Here is a 16,496-nt window from a genome sequence, read left to right as displayed (position 1 = left end):
TGACAGGATTTAAGGTGACATTCTATTAAATACATGATGCTGCATCTATCACTGTGATTGTAAAGGGTGATATTCTTCCCAGGAAGCATGCAGGCAATGCAGTGTTTGGAATCAAAAAGATGGGATTGCTGAGTAGTGGTCTGAGGATACACGCAATCCATCACAGAAGGCTTGCTGGTGGCTTTTACAAGATATTCTGAGTGTGATAGCAATGAATAATTTTTCTTGATTGCCCTGTTGTAGTTTGGAGCTGCTGGATACAAATCTTCCAAAATGTATTGTGCAATCGAAGATTCATACCACCAGAAAAGCAAAAGTATGTACGTTTTAGCATCTTGCCTGATGATTTTTTTTTAGTGTTGACACACTTTCTGTAACTCTTTGTTTTTTGTCACAAAGGTGTCACCTCCATGTGGAGGTGTCATAAAGGTGTCACCTCCATATGGTCTGTGGTTTGGACTACAGCAGTCTTGCTTTGTTTAAAAGCTTCCATTGGAAAATGTAGCCTCATCTAAGTATTATTTTCCTCTAGTGACTACATGAATGAGAAAGGCCAGATCAATGCAGTTTGAGGATTATACCCTAATCCAAAGTGCCTGTGCTATTCTAAAAATGTCCCTACATCTATACATCCATCTGACTGCCTGTTGGTCAAGTAAGCTTTGAACGATTGTAAACCCTACTTTCCAGGTTATTATAAAGAGTGCTTTAAAAAGAAAATAGAATAAATGCAATCCTATTGAGATTTTACTAGGGAGTAAATGAGCAGTTACTGGGTTTGACTGCCTCCAAAACAGCTTTAAAATAAGTTTTGGGGAAGGGGGTATAGCCATTAAGAAAGCAAGATGAAAAGCTCCCTTGACTACAGCAAGCCCCCTGTGTGAGCTTGGCCAGTTGCTTTGGCCCCAACCAGTGTATGGCAGGAATATAGCTATCCTTTGTGATGTCCTAAAGTAGACCTCATTTGCCAGGGTTCAAAAGGAAGAAACGTCCTAAGAGGAAGTGAGGTCTGCACACATAGAGACAAAGCCGTCTCAGTCTTGATAATTGTGAAGCCAGAATTTAATGAATTTCCAAATCTAGGAATGCCAGTTTGGCAGCATCCCGTTCCTTGAGAGTGAGATCTTATCAGACTCATGGGCACATCACAATACACATCAACTGTTAATGCTGTCAGTTCACACCTAGACTAGAGTCCAAAGCAATGTGCAACGTAACGTGCCTTATTGATGCCAGACATTTCAATCACAACTCTGTGCACAGTCCTCCTATGTTATCCAACAACACCGAGTCAGTCACAAGGTTGAAAGCAGAACTCTACCTGTTTACGCTGTAGTAGCAATTTGTCTTCCAGTGTTTAATTCCAGTCTCCATAGTATTCTGTAGTCTGCATAGCCTCACAATTTGGCAAGAGAACTAAACTCTGTCCCGTTGGAGCCAGACTAAGCTTCATTGCCTGCTAGAACAAAATGCAGTTAGCAGTGCTTGCAACTCTGTACTTAATCAGAAATGTTTGCCTTTTGAGGAGTGTGTGTGTATGCATGTGCATGCACAGAACGGATGCCCTACTGCTTTTTTCCTGCTGTGTGCATACAGTCACCCATAACACATGATCTATGGGTCCCTCACAAGAAACATGACATTGAAATACACTATAGAACAATTGTGTACTTTTTGTAATAGCTGCCAAAGTTGTGCAGATCAGAATAAGAGAGGATTCCTGGGTAGCTCCATAAAGATACATTGTAAATGCAGTAAAAATGTAATAAATGTGTGGCTTTGCAGTGTATCTTTAGGCATAACTTTGAGTTGCACTGATGTTAGTCAGTGACCTTGCATATATTTCACCAAATAAAATCTCAAAAGTCATGCAGTGTGGCAAATGTTCCCAGTCTTTTGGATTATGTTCTGGAACCTTGCAAGATAACTAAACTTGAAACTCACAACACACATGGACTGCTAATCATGAGCATTTCCTACAGTGACAGACAGACAGCTTGCGAAGGGTGAGACCTGGAGGTTTAATTAGTTTCTCAAAATAGTGGACAGTTTGAAAGGAATTGCCCATGAAGCTACTGTGAAAACCTTGTAGCTGAACTTTAAAAAATATATATATACCCTGTTTCCCCGAAAATAAGACCTAACCTGAAAATAAGCCCTAGTATGATTTTTCAATTAGGGATGTGTAGTGCTGCGAATTAAACCACAGAAGCTTCTGTGCTGCAAGGTCAGAAGACCAGCAGTCGTAAGATCGAATCCATGCGATGGAGTGAGCTCCCGTTACTTGTCCCAGCTCCTGGCAACCTAGCAGTTCGAAAGCATGTAAATGCAAGTAGATAAATAGGTACCACCTTGGTGGGAAGGTAACGGCATTCCGTGTCTAGTCATGCTGGCCACGTGACCATGGAAACTGTCTATGGAAAAAAATCCTGGCTCTACAGCTTGGAGACAGGGATGAGTACCATGCCTTAGAGTCGGACACGAATGGACGAAATGTCAAGGGGAACCTTTACCTTACAATTTTTCAGGATGCTCGTAATATACCCCCAAAATAAGCCCCAGTTAAGTGAAGCCATGCCCTCCACCATTGTGCAGCAACCAGAAGAAGTTTACATGACTGTATTTGAATAAATGTTGTACATAAAAAAATCCCCTGAAAATAAGCCCTAGTACATTTTTTGGAGCAAAACTTAATATAAGACCTTGTCTTATCTTCAGGGAAACACAGTATTTAAAATGTTGGAACCATATTTGCTCTTTAAAAAGAGAAAAGTAAACTGAGAGGCCCTGGTGAATATGAGTCCTTCACCTGATGCCCCCAATACTACAATTTAGCCCAGAGAGCCTCTCTGGAAAGACTGCTCCATAACTGGGATGTCATTACCATGGAGGTCCTCTCCATACTAGATACTGACCACACTACATTTGTCTGGGCACGCTGTGCAGAGCCTTTGTTGAAAGTAAAAGATAATTGAAAACTAATTAAAATCTTATAACCATATTTTATCTCTCAGTTGCCAAAAACCTGTCAGTGAGCACAGTAAAGTGCACCGGAGTAGGCCCATTGAATCAGTGGGCATTTGATGAGTCAGCTCCTCCATAAGTTCCATTGATTCAAATGGATTCTACTTTAAGTGCAATTTACGTTAGCATAGTAAGGCAGAACTAGAATAGGCCCATTTGAACCTATGGAACATACAGAAGAGTTGACTCATCAAATCTCCATTGATTCAATACAGCCTACTCTACTGCAATTTAATACACCGAGCAACAGGATTTTTGTCAGTATTTTAAAGTGAGTATGAACAACTAGAATTGCTAAGTCTAGGGGTGCTGGCTGGAGCTTCAAGAAAATGATATGGTTCTCCAATTCTTCAACACAGACACAGATCTCAGGTTCTGGAAGATGAAAAAAGGATTTTGTGTGTGTGTGTGTGTGTGTGTGTGTGCGCGCGCGTGCATTGTTGGTATGTCATGCCTATATACTACGGGCACTCATCTCCACCCACTTCCAGGTGGCATCAGGGTGCATGTTCTCAGTGCGAGGGCTCTTGTATGTATATTGGGCAATCTTGGTACAGCAAAAAGCCAGAGGTAAGAGTACTGGGAAGAGAGCTATTGGGTGCCACGTAGTCTGGCCCATTGTGCCCTTTAGGGCAAGGCAGGGAGTACGGCGCCATCCTTGAAAGTTGTTGCACAAGCCCCACCAGGAGCAGTACAGAGCCTGGAGGGGGAAAAGCCAAACTCCCTGGGGAATGTGGATGAGCCTCTCACAAGCCCCAAAAGTAGCACAGGGCCAGGAAAAATCCCCCCCCCCTGTGTTTGCATAATAGAAGTAACGTGGTTTAAGAGGAGTGCCCTTGCAAGAATGTCCCCCATGACTGCAGCTGCTTTGCTATCTCTTGAGCCACTGAAAAGCCACTTTTTTCTCCTTCACTCTGCGTGGCTATATGATCTGGTCAGCTGAGATTTTGACCCATTCTTGGCCCATTTACCAAGATTTCTCTCACATCCATTCCCACAGTCATTTGGCCAGAAGCAGATCCCCACCTCTAAACCTTTCCTGCCCTACCTTTGTGATGTCACACTGGCCTGCCTATCTCATATGACAAAGTTCTACTCCCTGGTCTCAAGTTTGAACCCTGGAATCTTATGGAATGGGATATTGCTGACTAGAAATACTTTTTTAAAAATTGGCACATACAGAATGCTTTGGATTGGCTTGCATGTAATACTGTTTTGAATCATTTTAATCACTTTGGGAGTCATGGTGGGCTGAAAAGCAAAAACCCAATGGCTTCTGTATTCATAAAGAAATAATAAATCTGCATTTCAAAAACATCATAAAGCTACAGGAACTTTCACAGAAGGAAACAGAATCTGTAGTGAGCAATGGACTCCCTGAAAGTACCCATCACTTAGAAGTAGAGGAGCACAGACATAATAATGTTATTTTGTTGAAGTGGATTTCATCCATGAAAGCTCACATTCACATATAGCAGTTAGTCATTAAGCTACCACAACATTTCTCTCTCTCTCTCTCTCTCTCTCTTTTTGGTCCTGGTTTGTTTCTTTGGCTGATATATTGCCCAACACTTTTTATTGCCATTCTTTCCTCTTTCCGTATTGTTTGCTTCTATGCATCTTTTTCAAATGATGCTTGTGTCTTTTTTCTCCTACCTCCTCACTATTCTGTTAATAACACTGCAATACTATTAACACGTAAAATACTGGACTGGGAAGAAACGAGGGCAGGGGGAAACAGCAGGGAAGAACAGAAGGATTCACTGTGCAACTTCCTTCCATCTACAAAAGAATAATCATGCCTGAAGATATTCCTTCTCATGAATCCTATTGTGATGACTCATTAGTCACTGAGCAGGAAGAATTTACCCCACAAAACTCAGAATGTGTTTATACACCATACAGCACAAGAGTAGTGATGACTTTGGCAGGGAGCGTGGAAGCAGAAGCAACTAAGTCCCCTTCCTCCTATTATGAACATTATCGAGAACTCCTATCATTTTTTTTCCCTTTTAAGGATCTCATGTTGCATTTACAAGGATGAATATGATATTTCAGTTATGCATATATTGCTTTTTCCTGGAGTACTTCTGTGTGTTGATTTAGTTGGATTTCTGCTTCTTCTCCTACCAACCTTTGCTTCATTTCTTCTTAAATCTTTTAGTGTAGCTTTCTGGCATTCATTCGCAAGGATATTTTTAAAAGGGATTTTATCGTAACTTCCCCTTATGGTGCCAAGAGACGTCTTTCCCTAATGGGCCTCTTTGTAGTAAATGTCTCCAAGGTAGTGGAAAGCTTGCCCTTTTCTTCATTTTCATGCATTCCCATATAAGAAAGCAAAAGGTTAGTCTGCATACTCGGTGCATGACTGACATTTATTCTTGCATGGTTACAGCAGGAGGAAGAGCACCAAGGGGCTAAATGTGACCTACTTCCAAGTGACCAATGCTCAATACCACAAATATGGAAAGCTTCCATGAGAGAGCAGAGATGCCATTGCTTAAAGAGGTCTATTGAGTCTATCCTACAAAGCAAAACTATTTTATTTATTTTATGTTTCAACAACACCTTTCTCCTTTAAAAGAACTCAAGGTGGCTTACATCATTAAAACACAATATTTTAAAGCTCAAAGCATACAAATATTTAAAAAGAATCAAACAAATGCAATACTAAAATGGTTAACCAAATCAACACTAAAACCAGATTGAAGGCAACAAGGCACAGAGCTCCATTAAAAACCTCTTTCAGGCAGCTAATCACTAAGGGAAAGCCTGTCTGAATAAAAAGGTCTTCATCAGCTTGCAGAATGACAGCAAAGATGGAGCCAGTGTGGTCTCTTGGGGGTGGGAATTCCAGAGTCTGGATGCAGCAACAGAGAAGGCCTTCTCCCTGAAGGTGGTGGGACTGTGAGAAAGACCGTCTCATGATCTTAACACCGGGCAGGCTCATAAAGGGAGATGCAGTCCTCAAGACAGCTTGGGCCCGAGCCATTTAGGGCTTTATAGGTTAAAACCAGCACTTTGCATTGTTCCCAGAACTGGATCAGCAGCCAGTGGAGCTGCTGCAATGGGGATGGGTGGGGTTATGTGATCCCTGTGACCAGCACTAGTTAGCAATGTGGCTGCTGCATTTTTGACCCAATGAAGTTTCCAAACACTTTGCAAAGGCTGGAACAGCAACAGTAGCAACAGCATGCAAAACACTGTTTAAAAGCTTGATTTATAGAACTTTCTGCTGCTTTGCTATTGCTAGAAGACATAGTATTCACCAAGACATCCTGGCACATGGATAACCATCATTCCAACCTTATTTCTAGTAGTGCAGAAAGACATGTTACTCAGTGTCAGTATTGTAGCCTGCTTAGACTCAGAAAACATGTTTCCCTTTGTGGCTCTTAGGTGTCAATGAGTTGTTTGTGACAACTCTGTAAATTAACGAACTCTGAAAGGTCCTATTAAAAAGACCTCAGATTCCTTCATTAAGCCAATCCATGTTAAATTTGCCTTTTCCTCTTTATTATTCATTTTTCCCTCCCATTATTGTCTTTTCTAGTTAGTTTTGTCATTTCATGAATCATGTCCAGGTACAAAGGCCTCAGTTTTGTCATTTTAGCTTCTAATGATAGTTTCAGGCTTGACATGATCCAGGCCCTGCCTTTTACTTTTTCTGGAGTACAGTACATGGTACAGCTCTTCAGCAACACTACATTTTGAATTAATCAATGTATTTTCCTCTGTCAATTTGTTTCATTGTTCAGCTTCCACATTTATACATAGTGATCAGGAATAGTATAGCTTGTCAGTGGTCTCCAGGGACACATCCTTACACTTGATGATCTTTCCAACTTCCATTGCAACTGCCGAGCCCTTCTGATTTATTGGCTGCAGTCTCCCTTTGTGACTTGCTAGTTGAACCAGAATGTAAAAAAATCTTTAACAATTTGATTTTTTAAAAATTGTCAGTATTAAATAGATGTTTTTCCCCCCTGTGGTCACTATTTTTGTCTTTTTGCTGAGATTAGTGTTCACCTCACCCAGCTTTGTTTATTTCCCTAGGTCTGTTGGTCACCATCCTGACCAAGTTCTTTCCCTTGCATTTGGTTACACATCTTTGTTCTAAACTACTGTTAAAAATCTTTGCCCTTGGTGCCCATTGTAATGATTGTTCCTGCCATTTCAGATCACCAAGATGAAATCACTTTGGCAGGAGATGAGGGGCTTTGCCAGAGAGCCTTGCCATCAACTCCTCCAATCCCCAACAACACTTCTGAGAGCCTGATGCTCATCTATGCTGAAATGGAGGGCCAGATGCAGCAATTAAACCCTTGTGCAACTGGAAAGCCAGTGGGGTGATCGCTGCCTTACAAACTCTGTCATAACTAACTGTATTAATGTTACAACTTACTGCATCTACAGCTGTGTTGTGCTTTTTAAACAATTTTCTAAACTACCTTTGGATATCCAGGGTGGTATGTGGTGGAGAGACCATGAGCTAGGATTTCAAGAGACCTGGGTTTGAGTTTCCACTCAACTATAGAAACTCACTAGGGGAGTGGAGCTAGTAAAACCACTCCTTAAATATCTCACTCACACAGAAAACCCCATTAGGGTCAGTATGAATCAGTTCTGACTTAATGGTGTAAAACAAGCCACCTTTGGTCACTGTGCTAAGTAAAAGGCAAGATATAATAGAAATGCAATAGAATAAACTAAAATATCACTTAGAGAGGGAAGAGGGAGCATACAGATTTAAAAGAGAATCGCAAATTGTCCCACCCACCCATCCCGAGTACAGTATGGAAAGAACTCTCCCTTCCTCTCCCTTTACAGTCCTGATCATTATAATAAGCCCATTCTGCAGCAGTTGCTACTTGTACCTTTTTCAAATCTGTACATTGAGAAAAAGGGTCATTTTATGTCTCTGCATTGCTCTTTATCTCCATACAACCACATGAAGAGAGCCAAGTGCCAACCACAGAACAGAAGTAAAGAATATCACTTTCCCCCCTCATCCTTTGTGGTCAGTATCTCTGTATTAATGCTTTGGGGGTGGAGGAAGCTTATTTCTTCTTGTAAACGAGAACACAGGGTTTATTAGTACTTCCTCCTTCCTGGTTTTCCTGTAATGTGTGAAGCAGATCTGGTCATAATGTAAGTAAGATGGCTGTATATTTGGTTCCACCCTGAAACAAGTTGAGATAGAGCTGGGAAAACAGAAAAGCAGAAAAGAAATGGGGCACACTCACATTTACATATATATAGATTGCAAAAGAGTCTAATTCAGGACGACTGAAACACTGTCACTCTTACCTTTTGGGCAGGCAAGGTTGTGGTGGGGGCCCCTTTCTGCCACATAAAATAAAATGTCGTTCTTTCAGTGTTGACATACGTACCGACCCACCTCAGGAAATAACCCCCTTAGGTTGATCTGGGAAGTGTACATCTGACCCTCTGTTTACATTCTCCTCATGTCCCTGACTGCTTCTCACGACCCTATCCCTCACTCACCCACCCCCGGCCTGGCCATGGAAGTGAAAAAGAGGCACTCTTTCCCCACTAATCAGGTCAGGGCCCTCTTGAAGGCTGGCCACTTGCACACAAACAAGCTGCGCTTCACAGCACTCGGCTCCTCTGGGCAGTCTCAAAAGTGCCTCAATTCGGAAATGGTTTACGGAGAACTGGAAAGCTACGTAGAATGTCTCTTTCCATAGCGCTGCTGCAAAGCTGTAAATCGTTTGCCACAGAGTGATGGAAAGAGTATGAATTACAAGTTGCAAAGGCAATCACAGCAACCGGGGCAATAGGTTGCACACCTTCCCCCAGGCAAATATTTACAGCTTGCCTCTGCACTTCTCCATCAGCACAGAGAGAGAGAGAGAGAGAGAGAGAGAGAGAGAGAGAGAGAGAGAGAGAGAGAGAGAGAGAGAGAGAGGGTTTACATCAATCGTGGCTCAAATCCCCCACAGTTGCCTCAATAAGGATGAACACATTCTTACCAACTATTTTAAAACCTACAAATTTCAAGGCTATTCTCCCTGTAAGAATGGAACAACAGAAACTGTGAGGAAATAGGAGGAAACTGGGACTTGCAGTCATACAAAGATAGAGGCTTAGGGTGCCTCTGAGGCTTAAGGGATCTACCTCAGGCACTAAAAGTGGTAGTTTTGCATCCAAAGTGAATCCCTTCCCGAGATCATTATCTCTTTAGGGAGAAGTGATCCTAACACAAACTCAAGCCAGTTCAAACTTATTCCCAAACTTGATGCACGAGTTATGATCATCCAGCAGAAATTGGGACTTGACAAATTGCTAGCTGAGGTTTTTATTGTTTAGTAGCCCTCTCCCATTCAGATAGTTTAAACGGGAGAAGGTAGGCAACAACACTTTCCCTCTTTCATGTTTTCCCAGTGCTTTGTTCTCGTCTCTTTTCTTATTACCACCCCCGGCAAAATTATTACAGAGGGGAAAGCCAAAGAGCCCAGCAGTGGCTTTTATTGACTTTGCTGGGAGCTATCCATTGGGAGGCATAATCCCTGCAACTATTATTTACAGATACTCCTGCAAAACTACATATTACAGTTTCCACTGCAGAAGAGGGAATTCTTTAATGCTGAAAACAGCGATTTTCACAGCAGGAGCTTTTCACACCCCCTGTAGCTGTAGTTTGCAAATTAGCTTGCTTTATTTTGTGCATAGTCGAGGGGGGGAACATGCACTTAATTTGCAGGTATAATTGCTCTATCATGAAGGCTTGCCAGGAACACATCTCTGTAACATTAACAGATTTCAACTAGTGTGCATATATACATACAAACATACATATATTGCATTCACACACACACACACACACACACACACACACACACACACAAACCCCAGATGAGTGTGTGTAGCTCCTGTTCGCTCAAGATTTCCTGCAATATAAGATTTCCTGCATACAGATTTCATTGAATTTGTGATTTTTTTTGGCTTGTACTTTGTTACTTTTTTTGCTGTCTATCACTGGCCAAAGTCCTATTAGTTATGTGTATCTGTGCCATGCAATTGGTTTAAATCTTGTTATGCAACTGCCACAAATTAATAAGTTTACAAAGACATTTGCTGTTGCATAGCTGCATGAACACTCAATTTAGATTTTGATATATAAATCTGTACAAACAAAATGAATTGTAATATGCCTATGTAAATTCCGCTAAAATACACCTTAACCCCCCCAGAAACACTTTAGATCAAATAAATAAATAAATAAATAAATAAATAAATAAATAAATAAATAAATAAATAAATAAATAAATAAATAAATAAATAAATAATAAACTTGAGTGAGTTTCAAATTAAGCAATATAGTCACTTGGGGGCAGCAAAATGTTCTTTAACCAATACACTCCAAAATGCTACCACACCACAAACTGTTCTGAAGCACTGATCAACTATAAGTCATATTACTATGTTTTGTTTGTTTTAAATATGTGGCGGTCAATGGTCTTTAAGTCAGGGACTAAGACTGCAGTTCAGCAGCAGGAAACCCTTGTGTTGAGAAAGTTCAACCGCTGCATCTCCATCTGAACAATGAGGCTATAGTGATGATGGGAAAGACTGCTGCTTGGAAGCAGTTTAGAGTCGCTGCCTACCAGAGCTGACAATGCTAACCTAGATGAACAAAGCTAATCTCAACCATTTATCACTGCTGCTGCTAGTATTGTTCTACTAATTGTATTTATTACCACATTTCTTTCAGTGAACTCCAGCAGCACACCAGACCCTGTGCTTCCCCACATTTATCCTCACAACAAAGCTGTGAGGTAGATCAGGCCAAGAGGCAGAATTACTGCCCTGTGTGATTTTTCATGGCTCAGCAAGAGTGAGAATCTAAATTAGATATCTTCCTGGCTTCTCAGCAGATATCTGTGTTCATCATTCTCATTCGATATTTTGATTCATTTCAGGGTTGGATTAATTCTTGACTTTTCAATAACTGTAAATGCAATGGCTCTGAGAATCTTGCGGGAGTAGAGAAGTATTTTGATGGAGTTAGAAGTAGGGGAATCTGGCCACAATGTGTTAACTAAGCAGTGCTGTGCATTTGTAAATGCAAGTTAGAGGAGAGCCTTCCATACAAGGAAAAGGATTATTAGCAGAGAGTACTGGACCCAAACAGATATACATGTGTGTGTGTATACATATGTACAAAATAATAATAATATAAAATATCTAAAAATATATTGCAATTTCTGTCTTAAAAAGCAACTATGGCTCAGCTACTCAATGGGATGGAAAAATCATGATTAGGTGACAAAGGAAAGGCAGAAGTGCTCTCATTTTGGTGAAGGTTTTGGTTTGTTTGTTTGAAAAAAACCTAACTCTTACTGTTAGTAGTCAAAGTCTGTTTTGCATCTTGAAATGTCACATTTTCTCACAATTCCTATGGTGGCTTCCATATCACCAAATGGAAGACATACTTGAGAATTTTTCCCACTGATGAAAACTCAACTGGTTCTTCTAACTGAGACTCACAATGGTCCTAGCTTTTACTAATTACTTCTTCAATGTAGGCTTGAGTGCAGGTCTTCAGACACTGATCTCCAAAGATCTCCTATGTGATGCAGACCCTGACACACTTACGTGGGGAAAACTGTCCTAGCAATTTCATATGGAGATGTGCCTGACTTAAATCACACAAATCTCCCCAAGAGAGTCTGACCATTTCCATCTGAAGCAAGATGAACATGAGCAACGGACGTGGATTGTGAAGATGATGGGTTCTGCTCTCTCTTGTTGGCCTCTTAATGGTAGGACTGTGTCTTAAGAGAGAAGGAATCCTTCTGCAGCAGCCAACAAGATAACAAACAACCATTCATTTTAAGCATGCGAGAGAAGATAAAGTGCCTTAAAAGCTATAACAGAGGTTGCCTTCCCCCACACTTGCAAATTTCTCATTTTGCAGTTTCGATCAGGACGACTACTTGCCTTCATGACAAATCAAACCACACACAAATGTGTTGTAAGTCTTAGGGCTGGCTTACTTCACAATGGTCTTGCCAATGTCTCCTGGACGGAGCACAGCCACTGTTTCAAAACTTAGTGATCCATCAGAAAATGTGACATTTCAAGATGCAAAACAGACTTTGAAAACTAACTGTAAGAGGTTTTTAAAAACCCACAGCCTTCACAAAAAAAGAGAGAGAAGGACCATAACTGTGCAGCAGAACGCATGACTTGCATGCAGAAGGCTCCAGATTCTGTCCCTGCCATTATCACTGAAAAAGATCTCAGGTAGCAAGGGGAGCAGAGTGGCCCCTCTGTGCCTGAAACACTGCAGCTCTTCTGCCACTCAGAGTAAACCATACTGGGCTAGGTAGAAAAATAGTTTGACTTACACAACTAAGCTTTTTGTGTTCTGATTTGTTCAAGTAATACATTTTCTGAAAGGAAAGAACATCAAGGGGAATCCTGCTGTAATGCCCAGAGTCTATTCCCATGGAAATGCCTCTGTGGACTGAGCTCTTCTGATAAGAAATCTACCCAGAATACAGCTCAGCAGATTCATAGAAAGCTACACAAGACACATGTCAGTTACTCTAAATGTACATGTATGAAGGCCTTGAAGTTTGCCAAGCGTGGGGTCAAGCATGCATTCAATACATCGAAAAGCTTGTCCTGCTCAGTTATATTGCTGGATCTAATCTAGTGGCATCCATTTCATTATCAGTTAAAGACAAGCTGCCTAAAGCAGTTTCAAGTACGAAAACACCATTTTTGTTTCCAGATTTATCCCTTAATTCTCTGTCCAGTCACGGAAGCTGCCAGAAAGCAGATAACTGTGTGAATGAGAAACAGGATGCCCAGTGAAGGGAAAATTTATTTGCTGTGCCCAGAGAAAAGAAAGATGTTCAATACATGGATGAGCAATTGTACATCTCCCCCAACCAAAACGTCCAGAACATTTGGCTTGAATTTTTGTATACAAGCTACTTTCAAGGCCCCTAAATGAGCCAACAAGCACAGGAGTAAATTTAAAACAAAATTTTGTAATCCTGCGAAAACCTATGTGGTGAAGTCCATTGTATTTAAACCAATGGAATTGCACACAGAGCAGGGGCAGAAACAAAATGCATTCTATTCTCTCACCACCACCTTTGTGAAGAAACAGACCTACATTATTATTTGCTTCAAAACTGAGAAATGAGAGCCCAGGCTATTAGGTCTGTGACCAACTGGGCCAGTACAATCAGGGAAGAAGGAGGAATTATTCACTGTGATATCCCAGATTCGCAATGTTACCAAGATTCTGGTATGGATCTGGAGCAACAAAGCTACACTGTGCTCACCTGGACATCTGAGGAAAATTTCCAAGACAACACACTTTAACCAACCGCAAAACCAGTGTGTTTTTGTACTGTAACATTCACAGAACATGACCGAGGCAAAATCAGACAACATATGGTTTTCATTGAATCCCCTTTTCCTTGCCTCCCACATCTTAGGATCACAATACCCCACCCACTGGGAATAAGATCAGCCCCTGTTGTTTTATCATCAGGAAATGCTTAGAGTTGAGAATTACTGTAAGATGGGGAGTGGGGAGAGATTGCTACCACCCAGGGTTACTAGATTTTAAAGAACATTTTATACTGATTATATATATGTTTATGCAGAGGAACTGTATAAACGAACAGCTTTGAACATTTCTTAGCCCTGGGTCCTTCACACTACTTCCGTTTGGTTTGTGTCTACTCTGCTTTCAGTTGTTACTTTTCCTGCAGCCACATCTTTTATTACTGCATCTGTATGTTGCTAAGTGAATTATCTTGGAAAGATACCAGAGTGAACACAAAGCCACTCCAAAATTAGTTCACAGAAAGTAAAGAGCAAGGAAGAGAAAGCTGCAGCTTTCTTGTGCTCATGACTATGTCTAATTAATTTGTTTTTCTCAATTTGTCAGTTGGTCCATGTCCTAATATTGGATTAAGACAATCTGCTGCCTGAGTAAAATAAAAAATAAAAAATAAAAAATCCATTGTTCATTCTATAGACAGAACTATATTGTAAGCTGAATCTTTTTTTAAAAAAATATTTATTATCAAAAACAAACTAAAGCATATAAACATTTAATAAGCAATTAGCAAAAATCTGCTAAATGTGGTGTTCCTTACCCCAACTGGGGCCAATTGGGAGTTGGAACCATTGATCTCCATGGAGCCCCATTCAACTTCCAAAATTGTAAGGACTTGGGATGGGCTTTCCTCTTTCCCTTTATTAGTTTTAAAAAAAAAATACCCAGTTGCCCCTATATGCATGTAAATTCATCCTTACTTAGCACCCCGTTCTTAACTTTAGTATTACATGTTAGCTAATCTTTACTAGCTATATCCCAAATTTCCTTATTTGTTGTTGGTATGTATATGCCATCAAGTCGCTTCTGACCTATGGCAAACCTATGAATGAGTGCTCCCCAAAATATCCTGTCCTCAACAGTCTAGCTCAGCTCCTGTAAACTCAAGCCTGTGGCTTCCTTTAGGGAATCAGTCCATCACATATTTAGTCTCCCTCTTTTCCTGCTGTGTTGCCCCTTTCCCAACATTATCATTCTTGTCTTTTCCAGGGAATCCTGCCTTATCATGATGTGCCAAAAGTAGGACAGCCTCAGCTTCATCATTTTTGCCTCCAGAAATAGTTTAGGCTTGATTTGATCCCAGGACTCACTTGTTTGCCTTTCTTGGCAGTCCAGGGTATCCACAAAGCTCTCCTTCAGCCACATGTCTGTCTGTTTATTTATTGGTCAGCTTCTTAACTATCCAGCTCTCACACCCATACATGACAACTGGAAATACAAGAGTATGGGTGATGTTGATCTTAGTTGCCACTGACACATCCTTACCTTTGATAATCTTTTCTAATCCCTTCCTTGCTGCCCTTTCTAGTCTCATCATTTAACTGGAAATTATACATTCTTTAGAAGTTCCTAGCTATGATCTATCTTATCCCTGCTAACAAGTTACAGACCAGTTCTTACATTGTCCAATTACATTCCTTCTTATTAAATATTGAAAAAAGCACTATTTTAGGACGTACAACAAACTGTAAATGGCTTATTAGAATGAGAAAGATAAGGTAGGTTAGCGGACCTACAGAAAATGGCGAACTGCTTCCACCATGCTGCTACCTGAGGCAATAGCTTTGTTCTGGCTGCAAGTCCTTACCAGGCTCTCATCAGGAATTATGGGAGATATAGTCCAAGAGTACACAGTTACCTTGCAATAAGACAACATAAAAGGGTTCCCAGCACCTGACTTTTAAAGACAACTTGGCACCACAACACACATCAATGTAGATTAGCAGTAGATTGGTATCAAGAGGGAAGCCTAGCACATTTGGAACACAGCCAAATGAAACAGCACAGACGTTCATTACCCGCTTTCATCTGTCAAAATACAAGTTGGTTCTATGCCTGCAAGGAACATTCCCCACCCACATAACATTAACTAATCTTTGTGTTATTTTAAAAATTTACCAGCTTAGATATTGTTTCACAGCAGTTCCAGATTTCATAATGGCTTCACCAACACACTGTACAACACATGGGTTCTCTTCCTTCAACTCTAGTAACTGATTTGTAACAAGCCTCGCCCTTAATTGCCAAATCACACAGGTGTTCTAACTCAGGTGGCACTGCTTCTAGATAGGCAATCAACAGCTCAGTGTGATGAGACCTTTTTGAGGTACAGTGGACCCTCTACTTACGGAATTAATCCGTATTGGAATGGTGGCTGCAAGTCGGAAAGTCTGTACGTCGAATCTCCATTGATCTACAATGCATTGAAAACCGATTAATCCCATAACCAGTGATTTTTATTCTATTTTTATTCCATTTTGGTTTTTTTCTGGTCTGTAAGTCGATTCTCTGGCTGCAAGTCGAATCTAAATTTTGCAGCCAGCGAAGTCTGTAACTCGGAAATTCTGTAAGTTGAGCCGTCTGTAAGTCGAAGGTCCACTGTATTAAAGAAACAGACACCAGACTTTGCTGCTTTCAACACAAATTGATGGTCAGACCTGTATGTCAGTGTTCACACTTCCCCAGTACTAACATAACTACCAGGTGGGGATTTATAAAGCAAGAAATCACATTCTTCAGGATATTACAACAGCTGCTTCTTCTAATAGATGTATGGCTAGTGGAAAAGAATATTTTGTTCACTCCAGGTTATTATAAGTTATGCTTGCAGTCATTCATACCCCTCAGTACTGCAAGGAATGAAAGACACTAGTTCAAAAATGGCTAAAAATTGTTTGAGGTAAGTGATAAGACAAAACATTTATTAAAACAGATGAGTGAGTTTTTCACACTTATTAACTCATGGTCAGAACTGGACAGGAATCTACAAACCTGGGAGCTTGACATCAGAGTATGCATGATGAACACCTTGTTGCCTTTTCTAATTTTTTATTTCTGCATTACGTGGTCCATGGAAATG

General features: G+C 40.6%; 1 protein-coding gene across 1 annotated transcript in view; it reads right to left on the bottom strand.

The window, feature by feature from the left end:
* LOC110072299 (rho GTPase-activating protein 7) overlaps nt 1-15,625 on the bottom strand; it is a 128,991-nt gene extending 113,366 nt beyond the window's left edge. The window contains exon 1 of the mRNA XM_020780508.3: nt 15,536-15,625. The gene's annotated coding sequence lies outside the window, so the exon portion shown is untranslated. The remainder of the gene's footprint in view (nt 1-15,535) is intronic.
* Nucleotides 15,626-16,496: the final 871 nt, after the last annotated feature.

This window comes from Pogona vitticeps, chromosome 2, assembly GCF_051106095.1.
Source record: "Pogona vitticeps strain Pit_001003342236 chromosome 2, PviZW2.1, whole genome shotgun sequence".
Classification (NCBI taxonomy): Eukaryota; Metazoa; Chordata; class Lepidosauria; order Squamata; family Agamidae; genus Pogona; species Pogona vitticeps.
Note: the sequence above shows the minus strand (reverse complement) of the source record. Positions and strands in the feature narration are given on the sequence as shown.